Source organism: Epargyreus clarus, unplaced genomic scaffold (genome assembly GCF_041222505.1).
Source record: "Epargyreus clarus isolate Ecla_fem2 unplaced genomic scaffold, WU_Ecla_fem_2.2 ptg000017l, whole genome shotgun sequence".
Taxonomy (NCBI): Eukaryota; Metazoa; Arthropoda; class Insecta; order Lepidoptera; family Hesperiidae; genus Epargyreus; species Epargyreus clarus.
Window position 1 is genome coordinate 12,823,277 of NW_027332225.1, and position 8,491 is coordinate 12,831,767.

An 8,491-nucleotide genomic window follows, 5' to 3' on the forward strand; every position below is an offset into this window, starting at 1 on the left:
AGCTATTGAGTTATTATAGGTACTAATTGCTCACACTAATTGGAAGATTTTACTGCCATTAACAAGCAGTATGTAGAGGTAAAACATAGAATTCATTCATTTACAATAATATTATAGCGGAATTAAGGTATTTCAAAATGTAACTGGCACTCACGACTCGCGGGTTTAACTACTTTATTGACAACATTTCGACCCAGTTGCACGGATCGTGGTCACGGCAAAACTGCGGTGGCGGTAGAAAATATTGACAAGTAGTAATGGTAGATTAATCTATCTACCCTACACCTATTTCAAAATTAGAATTATATGACGTTCTAGGGGGAAACACTGGTCAACCACTACTATTCATGTCTTGAGGCAGCAGTACACGATTCACTTTTTTACGTGCGTTCGACCTTTCATTCATTTCATTTGCATGCAAGTAGAATTGGCATCTGAAACCGCCTTTAAGGTACAACTTTTGCACTAGGTATATGAAATTGCTTAACAGGTTAGCTGCCTCATGCTTGCTCGTTTGAAAATTAATTAGATAAAATCTTACGAGTTATTTAATTTTTAGTCGCAACGCGTCTATAGGTAGGTTCCCTACTCCATTACAAGCTCTTATCTAAGGACAACAGTGGCCATTTGCCCGATTCCTTGCCCGTTTCTATACAATTTAGTTGTCTTGCACAAAACAATAGAAACTACATTAGCGCTCTTTTCTTTGCGTTACATTACTTTCGGCTTTCTTTTGTTATTTATATTACTACCGAAAGCTGATAAGGTTGATGAAGACGAACGATCTTTGTTAAAATTATAAATCTCATAACATCCAGCCTAGCATATTTTCATGACGTACTTTTTTGTAGTATTCATTCATATTGCATTAACGTTTGACAGCAGACTTATAACTCGTCTTCGTGTAATCAAAGATGTTTGAAAATGCTGAAATATTAAAGCTTAAGAGCAGGTGCTGCTATTGAATTAATTATCATTGAATATATAAATTGAAGAAATTAAGAATTATTTGTAATTTCAAATACTATTAAGTTACCTTCTGAACATTTTAAGGTAGGGCATTAATTACGATGTTATTTTGTAATAACATATTTTTGCACCTTCAAAATGTTTCATGGAGTGCATATCACTTAAATAAATATTTTTTTTTGCTTCTGGGTTACAGAAACTTCTTATTCTTCTAAACTACTGGTAAGTATTCAAAGATTGTATATTCTCACATTGACTTCGAAGTATGGTAGTGCGTAAGAAGTGAGTAGGGAGTGTAGTAAGCCTGGGAGCTAAAGTTAGACCTGACCTTATCATTAGTGCGGTGACGGGTGAAGTAATGACGCTTACCCCCTCACCCCCGGCTCTTAACGCTCGCCGGGTCTAAAGGTAGCAAAAGTGCCTGTGATTCAATTGTGGTTGTAGCTATATAGTTGTGTTATGGTTTGAAAGGTAAAGGTAAGTAGGAATATAAGCAAGTTAGTAGCACCATACTAGTAGTTAGTACTCTCGCCTTTGTTGTTTCCCGATACATACGACCTGGGATTGTTCAAGTCAAGGGTGAATAGGCTACTTCTAGACAAGCGTGTTTTATCTAAGGCTGCATCTCACTTAACATCAGGTAACGTTGCAGCCAAACGCAAGCCTATAGTAAGATAAAAAAAAATACCAACGATCCGCCCTTAAGTAATTTTCTTGTCGAATGTGGGGATGGTTACTGATGTCAATGGTCGGAACTGAGTCGTCGTCAACCCATTAATGTCCCATTCCGGGTCTTAACTACGCAGTGGAGTAGAGACTTTTAAAACTCTTAATTATTTTTTTAAAACTGTCACTTTAGATCTCAAGAGACAATTAATCTGTACAATCATACAAAAACGAAACTTGGGATTCACCTTCAAGAATGCTATGATTTATCATCTACTTGAATTAGAGGGAACATAATAAGTAAAGATCAAAACTTTTATGAACTGTAGACTCCGTCAAAACATACACAAAGATATAAAAGTTACAAATATGGAATAGTGAATTTATTCTGAGTACCTTTTGAGTTTCGTCCATTCAAACCACACGTTGAATAGTTTCGGGACTAATGGAAATAACCGTGGCCAAACTGCGGAGAGTGTAAATAAAACTTCAATAGCGAACGACCAAATATTTTGGTAGTAGCGGCGCTGATTTACGCTTTTTGTTTGCTGTATCGATTTCTCGTTGGAAGTCATTTGGGATTCGCGTCCTACATACATTAACTGGTGGGTACTATTGTACCGAACTAAAGGTAATATATAAGATAAGTCGCTTTCTACGCTCACAGCTTCATACTAAGTTTCTCTGTGACGTGGGTGCCATGGACACATACACTGACGAATACACAAACACTGAGTTCCAGAACTAAAATCTAAAGTCATCATTTAGGTGTCTGTCTGGCCGAGGATTGAACCCGGGACCCTCTGCGCGTCAGACTGGTATGGCTACAGCACAGCCACGCTGTCTAATAAAACTAAGTAGAGTTGTTTTTAATGTTTTGCGGTACAAAGTTTAAATAGGAACTAGTATATAGTGAGCAGTATAGTCTAGTCGTAAAAATAAGTAATTAATAATTTTTACGCTGAAGTCGAGCGTTTGAATTGTAAGGAATATATTTATTTGTTGTTCACGTAAGCAATTTATTACTTCTTTTAACGGTAGAGGATATCATCAGGGAAACGTGTATGCCTAACAGTACTTAATTAAATTTTGAGAGACGTGCGAAGTCTACCAAATTGGAGCATTTATTTCTAATATATGTACATATGTGCGCGTTCTTGGAATTTGAACCCAAACCCTTCGGAACCAATAGCTCTTAACTTAGCTGTAATGATTGCTTGTACTGTTTTTTAAATCAAAACCTTTTTTATAGAGCCTTAACTTATATAACACAATCAAAGCTTTGTTGGTCGTTTGCCCAATTTAGTTGAATAGAAGTCAATTTGGGCTGCTTGGTTAGTCACGTGGCCGACTGTAATGATAACTTTCCAAGAAATAAATCAATATAGCCTTAAATGAACTGCATAAACTTACTAAGTGCGGAAGGGAGATATATTCATTCACGTTTCAACATAATGGGTAGAAGAAACACATCTTTGACCGACCTCAGATAGGAATCTATTCTTATATGGGGTTGATTACCGAATTCCATAGGCGACAGTACCCATTTACCAACAGGTAGACCATGCTCGTGTGTGTGTTTTTAATCTTATTTTTCTTCTTTGTATATTTAGAAAAAAAAAATTGTACTTTGTGCTGCAATTGTCAGAACAAATGATGTTATTATTATTGTTCTATATTATTAAACAAACTTAGGTGGTTACAAATAAACAAAATGTTATTAAATATAAATATGAGGAGTTAAGCCTTCAGCTTAACATTGTCTCTCACAGACATGAGTAACCAATGTGGTACGGAAACTAATCTAGATCCATCGCACACACACGGTACAGTCCGCTTTTAACGGCAAATTTTAAATCTTTATATTAGTGCCTCTACTTTACCGTAGTTTACCGTAAAATATATTTTTTTTAAATATGGAGTAGCAAACGAGCATGCAGTTCACCTGATGGTAAGTGGCTACTGCCGCCCATGGACATCTATAATCGACTCCAGATATGATCAGATATTCGTACCGGAGGTCAGCCACAGATGCGCCGTTACCCCTGAGGACTAAACTGGAACGCCTCGGAAAAGTATGTTTTCCTTACCACACCCTTCAAACCAGAAAAGAGCAGCCCTTAACACTGCTGTTATAAAGCAGAAATAGGTGTGGCGGTGGTGCCTCCGGAGTCGAACCACAAAGGGTTCTACCACCTTGAAATTACAATAAATACATATAAGTATCTCAATTTTACTGTATTAAAATAGATACTTATTCATGTGAAATGTGTGTCAAGATGAAACTCAACACACTAGCGCTTCAAAAACACTAGTACAAGATGTTGATACAAACAATAAAATCGTAGTACATATACTCAACATGTACCAACATTTTATTGTTAACTATTAATGAAATTTAGTGTTTAATGTGACTCTGTATATACGATTACGTTACTAATGCCCGTGCGATATTTTATAGAGTCATAACAATAAAACCGAACGATTGTAATTTTAGATAAAGCAAATAGTTATAAGCCTTAATAACACACAAACTATCGAAAGTTGTTCCAACTACAATATAGAAGTTGGGTTTAGGTTTCAGCATTTATTCGCCGGTGCGAATTTCCGTGAAATATTTAAATAGATTGACAGTGAAAAGGTGGAACTGAGTTTTTGAATATTTACTGAATTCCGTGAAGTTTATTTTGCATTTGGCCCTTGGGTAACAAAGGCCTTCTAACATTGAGTGGGGACACGTGCCCAGCATGCAAATAGTATCTAGTAGTAAAGCTAAAATTTGGTTATATGTTGTACAATGTTAAATGATAAAAACATAAGTACAATCCTTACTAATATTATAAATCCGAAAGTAACTCTGTCTGTCTGTCTGTCTGTCTGGTTGTCTTTTCTTCACGCCTAAACCACTGAACCGATTTTAATGAAATTTTGTACAAAGATAGTCTGAGACCCGAGAACGGACATAGGATAGTTTTTATCCCGGAAATCCCACGGGAACTAGGGATGGCGATCTAAGATCGATTAATCGGAGAATCGATCTTTTGGACCAAAAAGTCGATTATTTTAATCGATATCCTTACTAATCCTTACTAATATTATAAATGCGAAAGTAACTCTGTCTGTCTGTCTGTCTGTAGGTCTCTTCTTCACGCCTAAACCACTGAACCGATTTTCATGAAATTCTGTACAAAGGTAGTCTGAGAACCTAGAATGGACATAGGATAGTTTTTATCCCAGAAATCCCACAGGAACTAGGGATAGCGATCTTAGATCTATTAATGAGATAAGCGATCTTTTTGACCAAAAAAGTCGATTTCTTTAATCGGCCTCCGGTAATGGATTCTACCTACGTTTGTGGGTTTTTTGGCATACTCTAAATAACCATGAGTTTAATGAGTTCTTGCAATCGGAGACGGTTGCAACATTATATTTGTTTATATAGATTTATTGGGATTAATAGGGGTGGCGATTCTTACCGAAAAAGATCGATGTTTGGATCGATTCGAATCGAAGTGCAATAAATCGATTCACAAAAAATCGAGGCCCTAAGAATCGTTCTATCTTCGATATTTTTTTGAGGATAGCGAAAAAAAAGGTTATCAGGATCAAACAAGCACTGAAATTATGTATCCGTCAACAAATCCTTACTTCCTTACTAATCCTTACAAATATTATAAATGTGGAATTAACTCTGTCTGTCTGTCTCTTCTTCACGGCTACACCACTAAACCGATTTGAATGGAATTTTGTACAAAGATAGTCTGAGACCCGAGAAAGGACATAGGATAGTTTTTATCTCGGAAATCCCACCAGAACGGACTCCAGTAATGGATCGATTCAGTGAATCGATCTTTCAACCCAGTAGATCGAAATTCGATTTTCGATTTTACCTACAGTTACTTTACTTATCCATTAGTTGATCATCTATCTATTTATATAAAAATGAATATTTGTCTATATACATTTTATAGAATCGGAAACTATGCATTTGATCAAGTGATGATCTTTTGCAGAGTTGTTGTCCAAGAGCCCACGAAGGTTTGGGAGTTGGTAAGACCAAATTCCGACAGATGGCACCACTGTCATTCCAATGAAAGTACGAATTTTCTGTTTTATGTATGTCATATTATATCTTTAAAATGCGGGCGAAGCCGCGGGCACCACTAGTGAGTTATAAATCGTCGATATAAAACATTAATTATAATTATAAACTTGAATAAAAATACATTACTGTTCTTTTGCTTCATCGTAATCGCGTTAACAATGAAAACTAACACTAACAAAGATAAATAAAATCTTTAAGTTAATGAATGGTCTTGTCATAAAATTAATGAAAATGTTTTTTTTTTTTATAATATTGTAAGTAGCCACTGCCGCCCACGGACATCTGTAATCAACCCCAGATTACATAGGATTAGATATTCCTACCTAAGGTCGGCCACAGTTGTGCCGCTTCCCCTGAGGACTAAGCTGAACGCCGAGAAAAAGTATCTCTTACCACTTCCCTTCAAACCAGAACACAGCAGCGCTTATCAATGTTATTACGCCGAAATAGGTGTGGTGGTGGTGCCGACGGAGTCAAAACACAAAGGGTTCCGCCTTCAAAGTAATATAACCCTTACAACGGTTAAATGTCGCAGCATATAAAGTTTAATACAGTGTAAGACCCCTGAAACTTACCTACATCTTAGTGAAGTAAGTGGCTTATTTGAATCGGCCTCATTACAAAATTAGGTCAAGACCGGTAACCCATGTTACGAGAAATCATGGTGCCCAATGCCATAAACAGCTGCCGTAAGCGCTCCAAACATATTGCATTTTACATTAACATATTCTTTTCGACTGTATGTACCTAAATTGATGATATTTTAGAGTGAATATTAAGTGTTCCTGTTATTAATTGTTAATTTCAATTGTGTTCGTATGTGTATTTGTAATGTTAAATCATTACAATATTACATGATTATGATATGATGATATGGAGGTAAAACTTTTTTAATTCGACTGCAGTGGTTGTACCACACCATTTTTTTCGTTATAACAGTCACTATAAATTTGGTTATGATGAAAGTACTTCAAGAGCAGCCACGCATCTGGCCGAACTCATGTAGATCACTTATGTTATCAGGTGTTAATTACCGATATAGTCACTAGTAGACTGCTCCTTTGCAACTACTATGTTATAAAAAAACCTCTAGAGCCGCGTTTCCCAACCTGTGGTTCGCGGACCCCTAGGGATCCGCGAGTATATGTATGGGGGTCCGCGGTGTCATCTCTGGACCACACCTAAATCGCTCATTAGATGCAAAAGAGCTGCAAAACGAAAAATCAGCAAACCAGTTTTAATAAATTAATAGAAATATCCTGTGATCAAGCTTAGTAGCAACATCAACCCGAATATCCCTGATTTAATTGCAAAAAAGCAACACCAACATTTCATATTTTTCATAATAAACATTTATAATCACATTCTGTATTTTTTTTGTATCTATAATAACTAAAATAAATACCTAATCCCTTTTTTTGCTGTTTATTTTATTAAGGGGGTCCGTGAAAACTGCTTGCTTTCCTAAGGGTCCGTGGACTGAAAAAGGCTGGGAAACGCTGCTCTAGAGGACTCTTTTCATTTAGAAAACATTCTCCAACTTAAAAAAAGAATTTTACTAAAAATATGAATAGGGTCGTACTTGTCCTACTAACAATATCGACAATAGTAGCATCTGGTTTCAAAAATATCGTGTTTCTAGTTGGATTCAACAATACACATTCCATTGAAATGGGTTGAGTAGTTTCCGAGATTGGCATGTACGAACACTGTGACGTATTTTATATAATAAAGAGTAAGTATTTAGATACACTATAAAAAAATATGTAATTAATTTTAATTTTTGCACTATTATCAGATTTAAACTAAAAAAAGCGTTTTAAATATATTAATTAATAAATGTGTCACCGGTGTAACTGCAACTAAGTTTTTAAAGTTGTCACTTGATAAAATCAACTTAAAAACAAACAAAAAATACATGATGATAATTAAAATAAGGAACATACTGTAGTGTTCTTAAATATTCTCTTTAAAAACAAACTAATGTAACTATTGGACTTCGTTGACTAAATATTTAGGTAAAATATTACCGAGCTAAGTACCAATAAAACAAAACAAGTGAAAAAGATAAAACAACAAAAGTGGCTGAACAAATTACCTGTAAAGTTTATTCCCGCTACTGCATAAAATATTTTCAACGTTGCACGTCTGTCAATTTTCTCATAAACATACACTTTATTATTCTAAAATTGTTGTTTATTTATAGGGAAACTTTAATAGGACTGGCGCGTATCCTGTAGGTAGCCTTGTAGCCCTGTAGCAACCGTCCGTGCTACGGCGTAGCCCGCGCTTGACTGCGACCTGTAGAACCGCTACGAGATTGTGATGCTGTGCTCACACTGTTGTTGTTCCATGAAATCCAAGAGTTAATATTATATCGTTGTTTATTGTAAAACTTTTAAGAGCGTAACCACTTTTTATAAGTTCATAATAAAAACTCTATACATAAGCCATTCAACATTTTTTGTACTATAATGTTCTTATTGTGTATAAACTAGTTTTTTGATAGAGTTGGGGGATTATTCAGGCTTAAAACAAGCTTATTCAGTAAGACTGAGTTATTTCAGAAATAAAGCGTATGTTGATAAATATGTCTACAATACCAGTTATATCATCTTTGAATTCTATTTACGATTTTTTCGCGATGATTGCCGTCGAAGATGATAAGATCGAGGCGACCATGCTTATTTCTCATAGATCGTCAAACCCATCGACAATTATTAAAAAGTCCATGGGCGGCAGTAGCTCTTT

General features: G+C 35.6%; 1 protein-coding gene across 1 annotated transcript in view; it reads right to left on the bottom strand.

The window, feature by feature from the left end:
* Positions 1-8,023, bottom strand: part of LOC140748868 (uncharacterized) — a 58,959-nt gene extending 50,936 nt beyond the window's left edge. The window contains exon 1 of the mRNA XM_073081740.1: positions 7,839-8,023. The gene's annotated coding sequence lies outside the window, so the exon portion shown is untranslated. The remainder of the gene's footprint in view (positions 1-7,838) is intronic.
* Between the last annotated feature and the right edge of the window lie 468 nt (positions 8,024-8,491).